Source organism: Phyllobates terribilis, unplaced genomic scaffold, assembly GCF_046119375.1.
Source record: "Phyllobates terribilis strain yellow unplaced genomic scaffold, ASM4611937v1 Scaffold_6__1_contigs__length_29720123, whole genome shotgun sequence".
Classification (NCBI taxonomy): domain Eukaryota; kingdom Metazoa; phylum Chordata; class Amphibia; order Anura; family Dendrobatidae; genus Phyllobates; species Phyllobates terribilis.
This window is the reverse complement of record NW_027362766.1, coordinates 16,834,241-16,855,911: the sequence shown is the minus strand read 5'-3', so window position 1 is coordinate 16,855,911 and position 21,671 is coordinate 16,834,241. Positions and strand designations below refer to the sequence as shown.

At 46.8% G+C, this 21,671-nt stretch overlaps 1 long non-coding RNA gene across 1 annotated transcript; it reads right to left on the bottom strand.

Moving 5' to 3' along the window:
• Positions 1-4,697: 4,697 nt before the first annotated feature.
• LOC141152641 (uncharacterized) lies at positions 4,698-10,127 on the bottom strand. The gene is made up of 3 exons (XR_012247135.1): positions 9,825-10,127; positions 6,654-6,788; positions 4,698-5,000 (listed from the first exon to the last, which is right to left on the bottom strand). It is a non-coding gene; the product is annotated as an uncharacterized lncRNA (long non-coding RNA).
• Between the last annotated feature and the right edge of the window lie 11,544 nt (positions 10,128-21,671).

The window sequence follows — 21,671 nt, the reverse complement described above, 5'->3', positions numbered from 1 at the left end:
ATACTCTCACCGCGTGAAGGAGGAGGATCTAACAACTGTGATAATCAACCCCCTACCTCACCACAGCTGGGCCGAGACCCAAGATAGTGACCCTGCTGTCCGCCTGGTGAAAGATCTGCTGACCCAGGAAGATGCCCGCATAGATCCGGATGCTCCAGAGGAAGCCAAGCAGCTATGGAAAGAGAAGAGCAAGCTGTTCCTCTTCGAAGGCAAGTTGTGCAGAAGGATTGTCAACCACCGGACGCACGAGCTGACCTGGCAAGTCGTGGTCCCAAGGCGGGATGCAGCTATGGTCCTGGGAGCTTACCATGACAGAGCGGGACACTTCGGTTGGAAGAAACTGGAGTTCCTGCTAAGAGGAAGGTTCTTTTGGGTCGGCATGAGAGGAGCTGTAGAAAAATGGTGCAGAGACTGTGGCCCTTGTCACCTAAGGAGGAAGCACCGCACCAGCCAGAAGACACCCTTGAGGCCCATCGTCACCACGCAGCCTCTTGAGCTGGTTGCTCTGGACCATGTCAAATTGGCTCCCAGCCGGTCAGGATACATCTATGCCCTGACAATCGTGGACCACTATTCCCGTTTTCTAGTGGTGGTCCCGGTAAAGGACTTGACAGCCCAATCAGCGGCCATAGCCTTCCAGCAATACTTCTGCCGTCCACATGGGTATCCAGAACAGGTCCTGACAGACCAGGGTCCAGCGTTCGAGGCTGAAATCTTCCAGGAGTTCTGCAACCTCTATGGCTGTAAGAAGATTCGTACAACGCCTTACCACCCCCAAACCAACGGGATGTGTGAGAAGATGAACAATATAGTCATTGATCTCCTGAAGACGTTGCCCCTGGAGGAACGCAGCCTGTGGCCAGAAAAACTGCCAGACCTGATAGACCTATACAACAATATCCCGGTGAATGCTACAAACTGCACCCCGGCTTACCTGATGCGAGCTAGACCAGGTAAGCTGCCCGTAGACCTGGAGATGGGAGTCCTAATACCTGAGGACACCTCCCCGGATGCGGACTGGGATACGGAAAGGCAACTGCAGTACAAGAAGGTACAGGAGAGTGTGGAGAAGAGCCTGGCCCAGGTGAGAGAAAGGCAAGAAAAACTCTTCAATCAACACGCCCCTGCTGGTCCCCTAGAACCTTGTGAGCAAGTCCTAAAGCGAAAAAGAAGGCTACATAAGTTGGACGACCAGTGGGAAAGGGAACCCTACACCGTACTGCAGTCTGACCACGACAACCCAAAGGTGTGCGTAATCACCAAGGACGGAGAACAAACCACTAGTGTCGTCTCCAGAGACCACCTCAAAAGGTGCCCCGAGCAACTCCGTAGTGCAGAAGAGGATCAGAGTGACCTTGAACCCGCAGAGGACAAGGAAGAAATGATCAGCACCGTTCTCTGAGTGTTCCCTCAGTCCTGGACTCGCATAAATGATGCCATACTGGTACCCGTCCTGCATTTCCTGCAACCGGCACAGCAACAACCAACACCAGAGCCGGAAGGTGAAGAGGAGCAAGCGGTTCCAGAGGCAGAAGAGCCTGTACCAGCAGCCCAGGAGAGTCAACCCTCTGCTGACAGTGAGCCTGCCATGCCTGCGGTAAGCCAAAGGACCCGCAGACAGCTGCCTGCCCTACCTGTACACCCAGCTGGTAGCTGTAACCCTAACGCTAGTGGGGAAAGCCAGGTTGGTCCACCACCAGACAGTGGGCTACGTAGGTCAACCAGGAGCACAAAGGGACAGATACCCGCTCGCTGGAGAATATAGAGTGTACTAAAATTGTAAATAACCCTGTTGCCAAATGTTGAATTGTTTGCAAAGTTACATGCATGTTTGGTAATTCTGTGTTTCAGTTTCTTGCAGCTACCGTAAGGACTCAAAGGTTATGGACTTTGTATAACCGGGACCTTGTATGGACTGCGTTCGGAGCCTAACCAAGGAATGAACTAAGACTGTAAAGGACTTGGGGTAGGACAGACCCCCACCTGGTTAAGGCTCCCCGTTGTTTTGGTGATATGGACACCCGGTCACAGACCACACTGCGACCTTAAGAACTCAATCTGTGCGTCGTTTGTCTATTAATGTTTTATGGTATGCATATTATCTTTGTTTACTGTTTAGTCCCGGAGTACTAAATTTTACTAGGGGGGAATGTGTCACCCTGGCCTGGATGACACAAAATGTATTAAAGCTGTGTCTGAGAGCAAGGGGGAGGTTCTCTGGTCAGGGGAACATTAACATGCAATGCCTCCTGTCTCAGGCCAGTAGGGGGAGCAGGCTGCCCCTATAAAAGCTGGTGCTGGGGGCAGGGTTAGGGAGAACTTGATGGCCTGTCTCAGGACTGAGACTTGTCCCAGAGCAGAGCAGGGACAGACAGTTTTGTATTGCACCTAAGAGGAAGTGTGGCAGGAGGAGAGCCACAAGCCAGAGACAAGAGGCGAAGCAAGCCTGTCTTGGCAGATAAGAGACTGACTTTACCAGACTTTGGTGTCTGAGGCTGAGAGGATTCTACATCCTCCAGCAGATAACCAGTCCGCAAGGGACTGTATATTCCTTGGCCTAAGAAGCCTGGAGGCCCTGCCACAACCGAAGGGACCAGTAAAGCCGTACAAGGCTGGGAGCAGAAAGGAACCCACGTCGCAGGCCATACAGGCGAGAATACACGGAAAGCTCGGAAACGTGGGCTGTTACCCTATAACGAGGAGATAGCCAGAAGGAGCGCAGAAAGCACGGTAGGCCTACACCCTCACCCTGACCAGGGACAATTTCCCCGTTGCTCTCAGACATCCAGGTCCCCTCCTAGCCGGGACTGTTTATGGGTCAGTTTACCTGTTTTAGTAAATACCCTGGACTGCAACCTATTGTCTGTGTGCTCCTTCGCACCTCCAGCACTACCGGTACTGGGACTCTCACCACCATCACTCCCACCATCCACTACACTGCCCTGGGGCCGCACTCTTCCCGTGGGGAGTCACACCATCCCAGCTGCACACCTCATCAGCCCCAGTGGTCTGCCTTGCAGCGGCAGTACCTAATGACCGCAAATCCACGGGTGGCGTAGTCAGACATTATCAATAGCACATAACGGACTACCACTGGTCTGACCACCCTGAGCCACGGAACCGGGTCGGGTTGCCACTACTATTCCCATCGTTCCCTATTGCCCGGATCCGAGTGCCCCACGGCTCAGGGGGCGAGTCAGTATCAGGGGCTCGCGCGGGGGCTGGGTCTTCCATGGTCGACCGCTGGCCAGCTCGGCCGGCCACACCAACGGCAGTCCATCCGGACCGGTGTGCTGGGCAAACTGGTCCGCGCCCAGCAGTGGTATGGCAGAGGGCCCTGGTTTGTGAGCAGCGCCCGGGGGCACTTAGCCTTGCGACCAGGCCGGGGGTCTTCCGGTTGTGCCCGGTGGCGGCCCAGTCCAGAAGGGGGGCGCTGGTGGGGTAACGGCGCCCGGGTTCACTAGGCCTTGAGACCTGGCCGGTGACGCCTCCTTCTTCACCGCGCCCGAGGTCGGGGGGCGTGGCGCAGGGCGGGGCGTGGCCGCGGCTCCTGCCGCTTGAGGCCTAGCCGGGAGTAGTAACGGCGCGGCAACAGGTACGGTGAGTGGGGCTTTGGGCTCTGCGACGGGAGGCTGGGGCAGGCTTGCAGCTGCTGGGCCTGGGGTGGTAACGTCCCCTTTACTTGCCTCAGTCCTTGTGGCTCCCTCCGCGGCGTCGTCTCCGGCCAGGGACAGATTCTGTCGTGCCTGCATTACTGTCTAATGGGAGCACCGTTGAGCTGTCCCCCGGAAATGGAGTGTGTGTGATGCATGCAGCCTACCGAGTCCTGGTCCACACTCCATCCTTACCTGGGAGTGGAATATCACACCTCTGGCAGAGGTGCAATACCCCTGTAGCAGCCGAGCCCTCGGGGCGCTACACATGCATTTCTGCATGCGGGTTATCAAGCGCTTTTCCAAGCGATTTTAGCATCACTTAGAAAAGTGCTTGACAACTTGTTCACACTATATAAATCCATGCAACCGGCATGGATTTATAGTAGTGTGACCAAGTTAGTTAAAAAAAAGAATAAGAATGGTGAAAAATTAAAAAAAAAAAGTTTATACTCACCTTCCGATGTCTTCCCGGTGTTTTGTCTGCTCCGTCCGGTGTCTTGCACTGCTTGTGGTCGTGTGAAGGACCTGTGGTGACGTCATTGAGCCATGTGATGGGTCACATGACTCAGTGACATCATGGCAGGTCCTTCACATCAACGCGAACATTGCAAGACACTGGACGAAGCAGACAAAACACCGGGAAGACATCGGAAGGTGAGTATAAACTTTTTTTTTTATTTTAAATACTTTTTTTTTTACAGTTTTCTATGGTACCCAGGTCTGGATGAGAGTCTCCTCTTCTCCAGACTTGGGTACCATCCGCACATTGAAACGTACTGACACGGATTATATGCGTCTCAATGCAAGTCAATGGCGACGATTATGCTGCGTGTCCGCACAATTAATGGACATGCTGCGGATTTTTGAGCGCAGCATAAACGCTGTGGAAAAATCCGCAACATGGGCATTGAAAGTGCGGCTTGTCATTGGGGACCATGGGGGGCGGATTACCAAGCATTGCCCAAGCGTTTATGCTGCGGAAATTCCGCAGCATAAACGCTTGTAAAACGCTACGTGGGGACACAGCCTAAGAAGAACCACTTCTTACAATCCACATACAATTTTATTAGTCACACAGTAATCAGGACTATTTCTATATCAAACACATACATTTTTTTATATTCGGAGACAAATAGAACACACACGTACAAAGGGATTCTTCTTGTGACCATATTGTTAGCTTAGCCCAATATTTGGAGTTATTCATTCTGATGAAGAGTCTTTGGTAGAATCGCCACGTGCATTAATGAAAGGTCAGATGTCAGCGCCAAAAAGGATTTTTAAATGGACCAAAAGCTGCATAAGTAAATGGGTCATAGAATAATGAGAACATCGATGCAAGTCCTAGAGAAAGAAAGAAAATGTTTTAATATATTTATATTATAAATATTAAAATTATTATTTATTATTATAGCGCCATTAATTCCATTATGCTTTACATGTTTAAAAGGGGTATACATAGCAAGGAACAAGTACAATAATTTGAACAAAAACGAGTTAGCGACTGGTACAGGAGGAGAGAGGACCCTGCCCGCGAGGGTTCACAATTTACAGTACAAGGAATGGGTGAGGATACAGTAGGTGAGGGTAGAGCTGGTCGTGCAGCGGTATGGTGGAGCGGTGGTTACTGCAGGTTGTAGGCTTGTCGGAAGAGGTGGGTCTTCAGGTTCCTTTTGAAGGTTTCAAGGGTCTGATACTTTGGGGTAGAGAGTTCCAGAGTAGGGGGGTGCACGGGAGAAATCTTGTATGAGATTGTGGGAAGATGAGATAGGAGAGGAGTAGAGCAGGAAATCTTGTGAGGATCGGAGGTTGCGTGTAGGTATGTACTAGGAGACTAGGTCACATATGTATGCAGGAGACAGGTTGTGGATGGCTTTATATGCCATGGTTAGGGTTTTGAACTGGAGACTCTGGGCAATGGGGAGCCAGTGAAGAGATTGACAGAGTGCAGAGGCCGGGGAATAACGAGGGGACACATGGATTAGTCAGGCAGCAGAGTTTAGGATATTTTGGAGGGGTGCCACAGTGGTAGAAGGGAGGCCACAGAGCAGGAGGTTGCAGTAGTCAAGGCGGGAGATGATGAGGGCGTGCACTAGTGTTTTTGCAGATTCAGGGTTTAGGAATGTGCGGATCCAGGAGATATTTCTGAGTTGGAGTCGGCAGGAAGTGGAAAGGGCTTGGATATGTGGTTTGAAGGAGATGCTAGAGTTCAGGGTTACCCCAAGGCAGCGAGCTTGAGGGACTGGGGAGAGTGAGCCGCCATTGACTATGATGGATAGGTCAGGTGGGGGGGATGAATGAGATGGTGGAAAGATGATGAATTCAGTTTTATTCATATTAAGTTTTAGGAATCTAGCAGAGAAGAAAGATGAAAAAGCGGACAGACATTGTAGGATTCTGGTTAGTATATACTGTATATTATAAATAAAATACAAAGAAAAAACTTCATGCCTCTGAAGTTATTAAAAGAAGTAATAAGACCTGGCATTGGGTGGGGAATTACATCTGTAATATGAAAATACATCTGCGATACCGTGAAACTTCCATGAATATTGGCCTGCAGACCAGAGAGTTCAATGCCGGGTGGAGTTTATGGTGGGCTTATGAGACTTTACCAGTGTTTCTCAACTCAAGTCCTCAAGTGCTCCTGACAGGTAAATGTCAATTTCTGTCAATACCTCTATCCCCTTAAAATCCTAGGAAATTTGGAAAATATGACATGTTGGGGGAGGGTTAGAAGACGGGAAGTGAGAATCACTGGACTTTGGTGATCCCCATCTATACATGTAAAGATTTATTGTTTTGATTTTTCAGGTAGATTCAAGAGATTGTCCAGTTTAGAAACCTTATTTTTATATATTTTCCCCTCTTCTGAATCCTCATCTTCTAAACCATGGTTACAAATATACATATATCCCATTCTCGAGGACCCCTCCTGTCCTGGATAACACACACAACCCATTAATTTGAATTAACAATGTGTCAGTAACAACTTACCGGACAGATCATTGACACACACTAAATTGCACCCATCGTTACAGCATTTCATATTTTCACCACAATTTGCATCCACAGAACATGTGTTTTGAGGGTCCAGTGGGCATCGATTATTCAAGGGAACTTCAGGGCACCCTGTGCGAAAAGTAAAACAAAATAATCAGCTTCTACCTTCACCCCGTCTTACCTTACTGAGGACTCTGTAAAGAAAAGTTAAGAAGCTGAAACGTTACATAGTATATAGAACCTAATATGGAGCAAGGGCAGGAACTGAGAGCGCTCGCCCTACACAGGATGCGTGTCTGGATCAGTCTCGCCATGTCCCATCTGCATATATACAGTGCATGCACATTTAAATGCATATTCTCTTTAAGCAAATATATACACACATTCTAATACATTACATGCCTGTCTACACATTACACACAGATATGTGTTGTGCACACATACATATACAGGAAAAAATAACTAAGATACATATATACACATTACGCACACTTATGTATTGTACACACATACAGGAAAGAATAAATAAGATACATATACATTACACACACATTGTACACACATACAGGAAAAGATAAATACATATATATATATATATATATACACATTACACACACATATGTATTGTACACACATACAGGAAAGGATAAATAAGATACATATACATTACACACACATTGTACACACATACAGAAAAGGATAAATGAGATACATATATACACATTACATACACATACAGTACAGACCAAAAGTTTGGACACACCTTCTCATTTAAAGATTTTTCTGTATTTTCATGACTTTGAAAATTGGACATTCACACTGAAGGCATCAAAACTATGAATTACCACATGTGGAATTATATACTTAACAAAAAAGTGTGAAACAACTGAAAATATGTCTTATATTCTAGGTTCTTCAAAGTAGCCACCTTTTGCTTTGATGACTGCTTTGCACACTCTTGGCATTCTCATGATGAGCTTCAAGAGGTAGTCACCGGAAATGGTCTTCCAACAATCTTGAAGGAGTTCCCAGAGATGCTTAGCACTTGTTGGCCCTTTTGCCTTCACTCTGCGGTCCAGCTCACCCCACACCATCTCGATTGGGTTCAGGTCTGGTGACTGTGGAGGCCAGGTCATCTGGCGGAGCACCCCATCACTCTCCTTCTTGGTCAAATAGCCCTTACACAGCCTGGAGGTGTGTTTGGGGTCATTGTCCTGTTGAAAAATAAATGATGGTCCAAGTAAACGCAAACCGGATGGAATATCATGCCGCTGCAAGACGCTGTGGTAGCCATGCTGGTTCAGTATGCCTTCAATTTTGAATAAATCCCCAACAGTGTTACCAGCAAATCACCCCCACACCATCAAACCTCCTCCTCCATGCTTCACGGTGGGAACCAGGCATGTAGAGTCCATCCGTTCACCTTTTCTGCGTTGCACAAAGACATGGTGGTTGGAACTAAAGATCTCAAATTTGGACTCATCAGACCTAAGCACAGATTTCCACTGGTCTCTGTGTGGCATTGACCTGGTCTCTAATCTGAGCTGCTGTTAACCTGCTTTTTCTGAGGCTGGTGACTCGGATAAACTTATCCTCAGAAGCAGAGGTGACTCTTGGTCTTCCTTTCCTGGGGCGGTCCTCATGTGAGCCAGTTTCTTTGTATCGCTTGATGGTTTTTGCAACTGCACTTGGGGACACTTTCAAAGTTTTCCCAATTTTTCAGACTGACTGACCTTCATTTCTTAAAGTAATGATGGCCACTCATTTTTCTTTACTTAGCTTCTTTTTTCTTGCCATAATACAAATTCTAACAGTCTATTCAGTAGGACTATCAGCTGTGTATCCACCAGACTTCTGCACAATTTTCATTGTCATGAAAATACAGAAAAATCTTTAAATGAGAAGGTGTGTACAAACTTTTGTTCTGTACTGTATGTATTATACACACATACAGGAAAGGATAATTAAGATATATATATACACATTAAGCATGCAAATTTACCCAATTAAATTTTTGTGATGCACTGGTTCAGGCAACCAGATTATTTTTATTTCGTCCTTTTAAGATTCAGTTATAGCAGCCATAACTTTATGATTTTTTCTTAAAGTTATTCTCAAACGTAAAAGTTATTGCCTATCTATGGGCTAGGGAATAATTTCCCAATTGCTGGGGGTCTGCAGCTGGCCACAAATACTAAGAATCAGGACTCAGAAGAGCCCCATGTGAATGGAGCGGTAGTTGATCATACGCACTGCTGAGTGAGACTGCTGCGCTCGGCTGGTCTTCGGCGCTCCTTTAAGAATGAATGGAACATTAGTGCACATGATCGACCACTGCTACATTCACACGTGGCACTTCGGAGCTCCAGTTCTAGGGTTCTGCGAGGGTCACAGCAGTCAGTCCCCCACCGATCAGGAAGTTATTCCTCATCCAGTGGATAGGAGACATGTTATTCACTATCCAGAGAGAGGCGATGTGTAGGATTTTTAGGAGACATTTTTCCAAAAATGAGTATAAGAATTACATTTGTATCAACTTTTGTTATGGGTTTAATAAAGAAAAATGATTTAGTTGTCATCATAAATAATCTGTTCACTGTACTGTATTGTATGAGTTGATACAGTTATAGGGACACCAAATATGTCCATATTATCAAGGGCCCCCACACATAGTAGAAAGCTGTCGGCCAAATGATAGTTCGGCTGTCAGCTGTCTCGCCTGACTCCCCTATAAACAGGCATTCTGTGATCCGGCGGGTCGCTCCTATGTTCTCTATAAGAAAGCTGCTATCAGCCATTTCCACGCAGTAAAAAACTATTGGCAATTGAAATTCCAATGTGCCGATCCTTCTCTCCCGTTACATTATCTGTAGGGGAAGAGTCTAATGTGTATGGGGGTCCTTACTGATTTGTAATGAAAGTGTTATTATTAGTGTTTTTCCATATTTCTTAGAATTTTTCTAGGAAAAGAAATACTTTTATTTTACCAGAGTGCCTGTAAGGAAAAACACCATTTAGATCTTTAGGCCGAGAAAATCCTCGTCTGCTTATATTTGTAGCTCACTGCTAAAGTTTCCACCTAGAGGTCCTGAGTCATGAGTCTATTTATCCATCCATCAATTCATTTATCCATGCATCCATCAGTCCATCCATCAGTGTTCTTACCTGATCTTCTCATTACAAATCCTGATGTGAAACCGGTGATAAGAAAGAAGAGGAGAAGGCATAACACAGGAGACTTCATTTTGCCACTGAGATGTTTTTCTCCTGCGCCGCACCACCATTTATACACTTGTACCTGCTTATAGTTTAGGAGTTGCCTGCAGATGAAGCTTATCTTTGTTCTTTTCACATAATACTCCCTTTACCTTTCTTAGGCTACTGTTTAATTGGATAAAACGCTAAAACAAACAGCCATAACGAGGAGAAACAAGAAGGTTGAGATGGATTAGTTAAGATTCTATTGTTTCCACATTACAAGTCATTAGAATTGCAAATGGTAACAGCTTGGGAACTCCCTTCTTGCTTTTGTAGACAAAGTGGCTTTGGCCTTGAGCCACCCTAGTAGATTGGTACATTATGCACACTGGGTACGTTGCACTGGGCAGTACATCGGGTCACTTACATAGTTATCCAGTGGAGATCCTGGTCCTATAGGATAAAGGTTATTAGGTCAGGTAAGTTGAAGAACACGAGGCGAGAAGTGCCCAGGAGTAGTGAACCTGGGGTGCCTTAACTCACTGGGCAAGGGAAACCCACTTAAGTTTATGACACATTTGCACAGCACGTTACCTTTTGATTTTTTTTCAGCACAAACTCTTTTCTAATCCCTTTGATGAGGTCGTAGGTGTGGCTAGTATTACACTAAAAAAACTTCACTACTTAATTGTTTTCACTTGTGTGTCTTTGTCACTAGGACTTTTCAAGGCATAATTCCTTTATGGGTCCCCTCCTGATCAGTCTGGAGGGAGGAGATTGTGTAGCCATCAAGCAAGATCTGCGTCCCCTTGAAAATCCTTGGCATTCATCTCTTGACCTAGATGGCTTCAAGTTCTTCTTGGGTGATAGCCTGGGTGGATGCTGGGAGGATAATTGGGTCTCCCTTTGCTTTGGCAGGGGGGGAGGGCATTTGTTTCTGACCCTTTCTGTGTCCAACTGGTTTGGTCTAGGGTGGGATTTATATTTTCCTTGCTCTCCAAGAAGGGCGCTGGAGTGGGCTACTCCATTCTGGGAACGGTCCTATCCACTTGTGCAGACTGTAGCCAGTTTCACAACAGCCCTCAAACAGGTCTTTTTGGGTCCTGAGGTCACCAATGACACTGCCATGCGTCTTCTTGCTATTAGTCAGGCTACGTCGTCCGTAAGCGACTATGCGGTGCGTTTCCGCACCCTAGCAGCTGAGTTGGATTGGCCAGACAAAGCTCTGATTCCCATTTTCTGGAGTAGTCTGGCCTCCCATGTAAAAGATGCGTTGGCTACCCGAGAGGTGCCAGTAACGATTGAGGCATTGATTAATCTCACTATCAGAATTGACCTTCGGTTTGCCGAGAGACGACTGGAGGTGACTGCTGAGAAGCTACGGGAGCGTTCTGCTCCAACCTTCTCAGTGCCTCTGAATGAGGGTTCGGGCAATTTCAATTCCTCTGTGCCCATGGAGGTGTCATGCACGGAGGGTCTCTGTCTTTCCAAACAGTCAATAAAATCCAGTCTATTGTCCCACACCCCTTGGGGGTCTGTGCGATGCGCCAATCGCTCTCCGCATGTTTAACGGGGAGTTGTAGTGTCTGTAGGAGGCAAAAAAATGAATTTGTTTCCTCCAAAATTCTGTGTCCTTCCTTAGTCATTCTTGATCAGAAGACTGTGGAGATAGGAGTTTGTCTGGACTCGGGAGCAGAGGCAAACTTTATGTCCGCATCTTTCCCTCAGAGCCACTCAGTTCCATTAATTTTACTTCCTAATCCTGTTAAAATCCGAGTAGTTAACGTGTTTGTTTTGCCTAATAAGGTTACCCATCGTACTGAGGCTATACAGCTCCAGATAGGAGCTAGCCAATACGAATCTATTTCTTTCCTAGTGATGGAGGAGGGCGTGGATTTAGTACTTTTGGGCCTGCCCTGGCTCCGGAGGCATTCCCCCCATCTGGACTGGTCGACTGGTCAGGTTATCCAGTGGAGCTCTTCCTGCCCGGGGAATTGTATTCATCCGGTGCTTCCGGTTTCTCGTTCTAAGTTACCTCCGGAGCTGTCAGCATTACCCATTCAATACATGGAGTATGCAGACGTTTTCTCCAAAAAAGCTACAGAGACTCTACCACCTCACCGGGCGTATGATTGCGCCATAAATTCACCACCGGGTTCGGAACCCCCAAGAGGCAGGGTATATCCTTTGTCTGCCCCTGAGACGAAGGCAATATAAGAATACATTGCAGATAATCTGGCAAGGGGGTTTATCCGTAAATCTAATCCAAGGGCAGATGCTCTGTCTCGCTCTTTTGACCCCCTGGGTGAAGAGTCAGATCGGCAGCTTATTGTCCCATCCGAGAGTTTACTCTCTATAAACCCTGTCACCTTGCAGGGACTTCCGCCTGGGAGGACCTTTGTGCCAGAGTCTCGTAGGCAAGAGGTTCTCCATTGGGGTCACTCCTCCAAGATTGGAGGGCACTTTGGGGAAAAACGGACCAAAGAGCTAATTTCTCGGTTCTATTGGTGGCCCAAGATGTCTACTGATATCTTCCATTTTGCCGCCTGCGTCTCTTGTGCGCGAAATAAGCCGTCTAGGGAACCGTCGGCGGGGCTTTTTATGCCTCTTTCCACTGTGGAGGATTGAGCAACGAATGCCAGGGATATCTGGGATCAGACTTAGGAGTCTTTGCGTGCTTCTAAGGAGCGGTCACGGCCGATTGGCATCAGCGTCCTGCTCCAAGTTATGCTCCTGGGGACTTGGTTTGGCTTTCTGCACGCAACATTCACCTCCGGGTGGTTTCTACTAAATTTCCTCATCGGTATTTGGGGCCATTTAAAATCTTGGCCAGAGTGAATGATGCGGCCTATCGGCTGAAATTGCCGGCCACTTGGCGAATTTCTAACACCTTCCATGTTTCTTTACTGAAGCCGATTACTCTCAATGAATTCTCTGGTTCCTTTTCGGCTGAATCGGAATCTGCACAGGATGACTTTGAGGTAAATGAAATCATTGCTTCTAAGGTGGTTAGGGGCAAGAAGTTTTTTGGTGGACTGGTGGGATTATGGTCCGGAGGATAGGACTTGGGAGCTGGTATACAATATCAACGCTCGGATCTTATTGCTGCTTTTGAGCATATCCATAATTCCGGGGGGGGGCCCTAGAGAGGGGGGTAATGTTAGGCCGGTACGCAGGAGAAGGGCTTTCTCGTGGCGTTCGGCCAGGCCTTTTCCTGCTGGTCAGTAATTGTCAACATTTAGGTTCCGCTCTAGGGATTATAAGTGTGGTTTCTGCTCATGTGCCACTAAGCCACGCCCCTTGCGGTCATGTGCAGCTAAGCCACGCCCTTGTGGTCATGTGTCACTAAGCCATGCCCCCTGCTGTCTGGTACAGCGTGGTTGTCCTGGGGGGCTGGGGCTGTCTCTAGTGTATTTAAGGGCTCCGTGAGCTCCGCCCCGGTGCCCAGTCTATCTCTTTCCAACCTGGGGTGAAGTCTCTGGCAGTAAATACAGTGTGTGAGAGTCGCTGTCAAGGGTTCCTGCTGTGTGCTCCCTAGTCATCCTAGCCATCAATTAGGGCTAGGAGAATGCTGTGAGCAGCATGCTCTACCGTGTCGGTTCACCGGTTGGTGTCTATGCCACGGAGGCGTCCTCGCTACCGATCCAGCATTCCAGGGCCACCATTGTATGTGTGGTCACACTGCCGCTTTTACACCCATGTGTTGGGTGCTGCAGAGATCCTCCTCCTCTTTAGGAACTTAGGTTCCAGGCCTTTTCTGGCCGCAGCTATCTGCAGCTCTATACGCCGCCATCTAGTGCTCGGGCGTTTCATGCTGCCAAATCCTTCCTGCCCTGCACAGCGGTGTCTTGCAGTGCAGAAGTTTATTTCTGGAGTGTTGTTAACTCCCAGCATTGTACCTTGTTAGTTACTACTTGTGTGTGCACTTAACACACTAGTTCATTTCTTTCTCTGTGCTTAGCTGAACATTCCTCTGGGACTCAGCTGCTGCAGCTCCTCTGTAGTCCGGTGGACCCCGACGTGTCCTTTAAGTTTTATTTTATTAAAGGACACGCCAGCATAACACAAAGTTAGTGCTATCATGAACTCTACTGATGTAGAAGCCAGGACACACCAGAGGATTCTCTGGTGGGACCGTCCAAGAAAAGTGTGTGGGAAGGTTCCCGGACACTCTATGGCTGATTTTTTACTGAGGTGGAAACCCACACAAACACAGGGAGAACATACAAAATCCTTGCAGATTTTGTCCTTGCTGGGATTTGAACCCAGGATCCCACCACTGCAAGTCTTCAGTGCTAACCACTGATCCAATGTGCTGCCGTCCACCTTCTAATATCTAACAGGCTGGAGAAACTTGCACCTACTGCCACTCTATCTTCAGCTCCTTTGTGAGAAACTAATGTATTTGAGCCGCCACTCAGCCTACCAAATAAAATTCCTGGGAAGGAAATTGGGGATGGCTTCGCTACTGGTACTGGGGGCAGTGCTAATACCATGGTGTTGTGCCATAGTTTACTGGAAATATTCCTGGCTGGTAGGAGGCAAACAGATTCCCACAGAAAAGTACCAGCAGTAATGTTCAGGGACCCGCGCTTGTAGAAGGAGGAGACAACACTGGGAGAAATAGTGGTGGCTGCAGACCGAGTATGGACACGAGGCATGAGTCATGAGGTTGTGAAAAGCTTCCGCTTCCACGAGCCTAAAAGGCCACATTTCAAGTGAAAGCAGCTTTAGAGGACTTCCTCGGAGAAATGACAGCTGGGTAGATATGGTTTCCCAAGTCCTTTCACCAAGCTAAAGAATATGGCTGTGGTGAAATACAACTCAGCAAAAGAAGCTGTGGACTGGCTCCGTACCGTCCCTGGCCACATTCACTTGACCACATGTTTGTGGGTAGGCGGTCCATCCCAGTAAGTGCACTGGGGAGGGCACGGGTAATGTTGTGGGACTCGTGCATATGGAAGGCGGAGACAAAACCGTGACAAATAGTGGCGGCTGGGGACTGAGTATGGATACCCGGTCGCCGCCATAAGATTGTGGACAGCTTCCGCCTCCACGAGCCTAAAAGGCCACATTTCAAGTGCAAGCAGCTTACCAGAAATCTGGCAGTTTAGTATTGAGGTCTGTGGGTGGGAGGGTGGCTGGCTGCATACTTGCGCTTGCATTCCAAGGAATGGGGTAGGTACAACTGAACGCTGCGCTGGGACAAGGACGTGAACAGTGATTGCTGCAAGTCTGCAATGACAGGTGCATGGTAGGAGGCATCTTCGCATGCGCCAAGGATCACTTATGATGGGCACACTTTTAGGCAGTGATCTGGGAGTCAGAAATGCTTCCAGGGGTCTTCCCCATGCTGTTCCCATGTCATTTGACCACTGTTACTATCGATTTGGGCAATTTTTAGGCCCTCTGCAGACCGCCGGGGGGGGGGGGGCGCCGGAAAAATGCTCGAGTTTCCCGTAGACTTACATTGGGCTCGTTGCTCGAGTCGAGCACTCGAGTATTCCAATGTGCTCGACCCGTACAGCGAGTACCCGAGCATTTTAGTGCTCGCTCATCACTAAGCTTCACATATTTCCTGGTCAAAATATATAACATTTCAAATGCGATTGATGTATTTTTATTATTTTAAAACCATACAAACTCTTTTATATTTAATGTGCAATAAAGCATGACGGCAAATGTATGCAGTGAAAATAATCTAATATACAAAGCAATCAGTAATTAATATATCAGTAATAATATCCCTTGTGGATTAGCCACCCCCATATTAAACACACAGTGTGATTACTACATCATACATAGCCACTACACATATTATGCTGGATACGTCCATTGTTATTAGTTACAGAAATCGTCTAGGCTCATCATTCTTACTTGGTCTTCTTATTTAATATTCCGATATTGGGGTTATTGGTGCAATGAGCAGTCAGAACAGCAGCAGGTACCCCAGAGACTTCATCCTGCATCTTTGCTGTGCTGGCACCGCTCTGTTGATTTTATTCTTTTATTTTTACAAGAAACTAGGGTGTTGCCTATTGCATGAGATGTAGCTTCATCATTTTCTCACACGACTCCCTTGATTATTACATAATTTCACAAATTTGCATAATCACATATCAGGGGTATGATGGGAAGCTTCCTTGCACAAATGGGGAGTTTGTCTAGGCAGAATAGGCAGCTGCTTAGGGCACAGCTACTGTAGATCACAAGCCCCTGGCCCTATCCTGCCTAGACTATATCCACTGGAGAGAGTTTCCTCTGGCTTCTCCCATGTAACTTTCTAATGTCAGGAGCCATAAGCAAAGTGGGAGCAAGAAGTGACAACTACAACTTTCACTTACGGGGGCACTGTGGTTTGGAATAAGCACATTTTGGCTGGTATTTATGAAGGCACATTGCTCTGCACTAAAGCTGGAACCATAATGAAGAATTGGAACTTGAACTGATTGGGCACTGAAACTACCAAAAATGGGGTCATTGTGGACACTAGGGGCATTTTGTCATGTCATTGATACTACTATGGGATCACTATGGCTAACACTCATTGTGGGCACTGTGGCCAGCACTCTTGTTGGGGGCTGCCAAGGATTTACCGCATCAGACAGGGGCCAGAAGACCACTGTGTCTGATTTCACGTACTCTTGCAATGATTAGAAGCACTTCACCATCATATTAAATAGTGCAGGTTTCTTCTAGCACTGCAGAGGTTAATCTGTTCAGTTGAGAGTTTCTGAAGCGTTTCTGCTTTGATGGTCTCAGCTGTTCAATGTTGGCCACTCCCCTCTGCTATATATACTCAGCTTTGGCAATCAGGGATTGCCTGTGTTAGTCTCATACTGTCTGGCTCTGGAGTCAGAGGAGCTGGTTGTTTTATGAGGGGTTTGATGTGGTATTCTAAAGACTGTTGCTTGGTTATTTGTCTGTGTGCATATCCTCATCCTCTCCTATTTGGTTTTGTTTTTTCCTTCCTTTACTTCCCAGTGTTCCACTCTGTTGTTTGTGAATGCATATTTGTATGATTGGTATGTTCATTTATCCCTGTACGTCTTCCCTTGTTAGTCTGGTTTGTGTATTCTTATACACTACTACTCACCACATCCCTGGGGTGTCTGAGGGGACAGATAAGAGTTGATGAGCTCAGCAATACATGTGGCCCCAGCATCTTCACCATAAGTAGTGATCCAGGGAGCAGGGATAGCTAGGGCACCCCAAGCTTTAGGCATAGAGAAGGAGCCTCTGGCCCTGGGATATCTGACAATAGAGCAGTGACATTAACACTGGCCATCATCTTCACCTTCACCAGAGACATAAGGAGATACTCCAATTTGGCTAAGCGCCATATCAGACTATCTTTTTCTCCTGTGGCAGCGGAGTTTTTCTTTGTCAAGAATAAAAATGAAGGGGGTGTGAGTGAGGGTTACGCACCTGCCTAAATTTTCGTGAACTCAACCAGATCACGGTCTGAGATCCATATACTTTCCCTCTCCTGCTGGACCTCTTTAATCAGATCCTTTGAGCCAAATGGTTTTCTAAAATGGATCTCAGGGGGGCATATAATCTCATTACCATTAAGGAGGGAGATGAGTGGAAGACAGCCTTCAATACATCTGAGGGTCACTACGAAAACCTCTTGATGTATTTGGGTTGACTAATGCTCTTGCCATCTTTCATTTGCTAATGATGTTTTTAGTCACCTGGCTGGTAGATTTGTTGTGATCTTGATGACATATTGATTTATTTGACTGACCTCGCATCACATCAGTTACATGTCAGGCAGGTCCTACAGATTCTCAGACCTAATATATAATATATAATATATAAATTATATGTCAAACTAGAGAAATGTATGTTCTCGGTTTAGGAGATCCTTTTTTGGGTTATTTATTATCGTCCACTGGCTTTCGCATGGATCCGGCGAAAGTCCGGCCGGTACTGGATTGGGATCGTCCTGAGGACTTAAAGGCATTACAAAGGTTTTTGGGTTTCACCAACTACTACCGTAAGTTTATCATAAACTATTCGGTAGTGGCCAAATCTCTGATGGATATGACCATCTAAAAGGATATGACCATCTATGATCTAAAAGGTCCAATCTGGCCAGTGAGGCTTTTGATACCTTAAAGAAATATTTGGCATCTGTGGCGATTCTTATACAACCATTTTTTATAGAAGTTGGTGCATCTGAAGTGGGGGTGGGGACTATATTATTGCACGGTGCGTCTCCTTGTAAATGGCATCCATGTGCTTATTTTTCTAAGAAAAACTATGACATTGGTAATAGGGAACTCTTGGCAATTAAGTGGGCATTTGAAGAGTGGCAACATTTTCTGGAGGGGGCAGTTCATCCGGTCATGGCAATCAATGATCATAAAAATCTTTTATATTTAGAATCTGCTCAGCATCTGATGCCTAGACAGGCAAGATGATCATTGCTCTTCACCAGATTCAACTTTTTGTGACATATTGTCATGCAAGATGTAGGAAAGACTAAGTGCAACACAAAGGGAAGAGGGAAAGGGAGCCCAGACACTAGGGAAAGTAGGGGAGTGGAGACCTCCTAGGCTGATCTAGTGTCACCCGGTCTCCACTAAAGTCCCTATATTGGTTCTTCACCAATCACCACACGCATACCTCGCCCTGTCTTTCCCTGGCGTTAGGCTCAGGCTAGAGAAGGGAGGGTGTGAGCACTAGTCGAACCCCACTGAACACTAAAAACAACAAGGGGGGATAAACAAGGGAAAATCGCTTAGCTTTAGTCGACTCCAGACAAATGCGCACACGTCCTCTAGCACCAGAGACGAAGAAGTACTGCTCTTGCTCAATCCTTAACAAGAAGTAATGAATATCGCTGGTGTAGCACCCCAGGAGTCCGGTTGCCACAGTGGCATTGCCTCCCTCACAAGGGGTGATGCCATGCCTGGAACCAAGCAGGGGTCCCCTAGTCAGGTTTACCAGCAAACAACACTTTCCTGGCTCCAGACCAGGAAGGGGAAATCCTCCCCTTAGCAACTGGAATCTGGAGGCGGGGTTAATTAGCGTGAGTCGAGAGGAGTTGAAGACAGGACAGCGAAGAGGAAAGACCTGGGGAGTTGAGCTGTAAGCCAGCTCACCCCATAGGGAAGCGCAGAAGAACTGTCCAAGGTTGTGGGGCACTGAAGGCCCAGCCGCAGAAACCGGAGGGCAGGAGACTGCAGGTCTCCTGGCCCCATCAGACGCCCGGAGGCTCAGCAGCACCATAGGGCCCAGTACTGCCAAGTGGGAGTGGCACTCCAAGAAGGCCCGAGCTGCCTGCCATACGGGTGAGGAACAGACATTTTACTCAGGGACGAGGGCCGCAGCATAGCTACAAGCAGTGGGCCAAAGAGATTAGCACAGAGGGAAGGCCTACAACTTCACCTGGCGAGGTGGAACCCCAGCTTGCTCCCAGGTCGCCCGGACCTCTACTACAAGCTAGTACCCGTGCCCCGGTCTGCCTAACCACCGCAAGTAAAGATAAGAGGAAACCGCCATTAAGTTGTGGACTGGTCATTATCTGCGCCATCACCTGCATTACACCGCACCAACCACATCTACCCTATAGTATCACTACATCCTGCCCTGGAGCTAAGCTCTGCCTGTGGAGAGCTGAACCAACTCTGCTGCGTCACAACCAGCTCCAGAGGATCTGTACCACAGCGGTGGCCCTATATAGCCAAATACCACAGGTGGCGTCACGAACATTAAATATAAAAACTTTATTCCCCTTTTCACTTTTCCCCTTTAATTGACGGCCCTGGGTCATGGACCGGGTCACTGCCACCGTGACATCTCCCAGCATCGACCAGCTACCGAGTACCTCACGGCCCAGGGGGCTCATCACTGGCACCTCCCTCTGGCACACAGCAGGTATTTATACACCCAGGCCAGGGTGTTAATTAGCCAGAGGAAGGAAGCCGCTGGGTCCTAGAGATACAGCTTCTAAGAAGTTGCCTATAATGCCAAACGAAGAGATCTCCTGCAACCAACTGCAGGGTGACTGTCACGTCTAACACACCCATGACACATATAGTCCAGGGAGTAAGAACATTAAGGCAGATACCTTATCTCATTGTTTTCCTGGGGGTGGAGATAACTGTGAACCAGTTCCTATACTACAGAAAGGGGTAGTTGTTACTGTTCGTACCTTAAAATAGCCCTCTAAAATTTATAAGTGAACATCATAATTCGGTCTTGGCCGGACATTCTGGAGGTAAAGCCACCACAGATCTCCTTACTCTGCATTTTTGGTAGTCTGGGGTACACCAGGATGTTCGGGATTATGTAGCTGCCTGTAATGTGTGTGTGCGTTCTAAGACACCTCATACGTGTCCATCTGGGTCTATCCAACCATTGGCAATTTCCAGTAGACCTTGGACTCATTTATCAGTTTATTTTATCACTGATCTACCCATATCTGCAGGTAATACAGTTATTTTGGTGGTGACAAATGAGACAGCAAGATGTCTTATTTCATTCTTACCCAACGCCAAGACCTTGGCGTAAATGTTCATCAAAGAAATCATGAAATTACATGGGATTCGTACCGATATTGCATCTGACCTGGGAGTACACAGCGGTGACGGGGTTGTACTTATTGCCATGGCATGGATGCAAGGCACTTCATAGTGCCGCTGTGTGAGCCTTCTTACCTACTTTCTCTTTTATCTTATACTATGCTTGTGATGTAAAGGATGCATTGCTTTGATATTGAGATCTCTTGGATATCAGTCTTATGGGGCACTGTGGCTAGTACTCTAAGAAATTACTGGTTTGTTATTAACCAGTTTGATAGTATGTTGACTGACACTGTTATGGAACACACGTGGTTGTTAACATGTCATTTATTATGTGTGTTGTGTGTCTTTGCCGAATGGCTTGATACTTCTCAAAATAATGGCAGAGAAGACCATGGTGGACCTATCTAAACTTGCATAAGATCAATATGCCTTCAAGTCATTCATAGATCAAGGCACCATATCTTGAGATCAAGCCAAAAAACGCTAAAACAAATCTTACATGACATTGGTGTCATTGTAAGCTTGAATTTTGGGAACAAGTTCAATTTAATCTTTACCAGAATGGAATCAGAGTGGCGACAAAGCAGTCCCAAAAATCCCTAAGAGCCTGTGATGTTAAGTAAATACTTGTGGCTCTTGCCTTAATCAGTGAGCACGGATGTCTAGCAAAACTGCGCCATATTAGAGACTGCTTGGAGTACTTAGATTATAGAAAGGAGATACCTTCAGTTTGGTCATTTTTCCTTCAAGTACAAGATTATGTCTTATTTTGCCGATGGTGTATTTGTTGGTTTTCCAGCTATTCATTATGTCATCAAGAGTTTTCTCTTTAGTTCTTCTCCTAAGTCTTCTTCTTTCAATAGCCTACATCTGAGATGGCTAAACAATTTGTCGTCCATGCTTTGTCATATAGTTTTGAGACAGATGTTTTATGGCTCGGTGCTCATTCTTATGCATCAAGGGTTTACACACCATAGAGGTGGCCTAAGGTATTAAATGGTTTAAAGAATAGAGACCTGATGGTAGCTTAATATAGCTCAATTCCCCTTACCTAGAATCTAAGTGGTGGAACATTTCATCTTCAGTCTCCATGATGTTAGCAAAGAGATGATGGTGACCTATTTTAGAAATATCCCAACCTATTTAAAGGTATGGCGCATCCTAAAGAGGCATCAAGTATATACATCTTCTTTTGTAGTCTCAAATCTGCTTTTTCTCAGCCTGAAATAAACAAAAAAATGCCCTCAATATCTCCCCTCTAGGCTACCTGCAACAC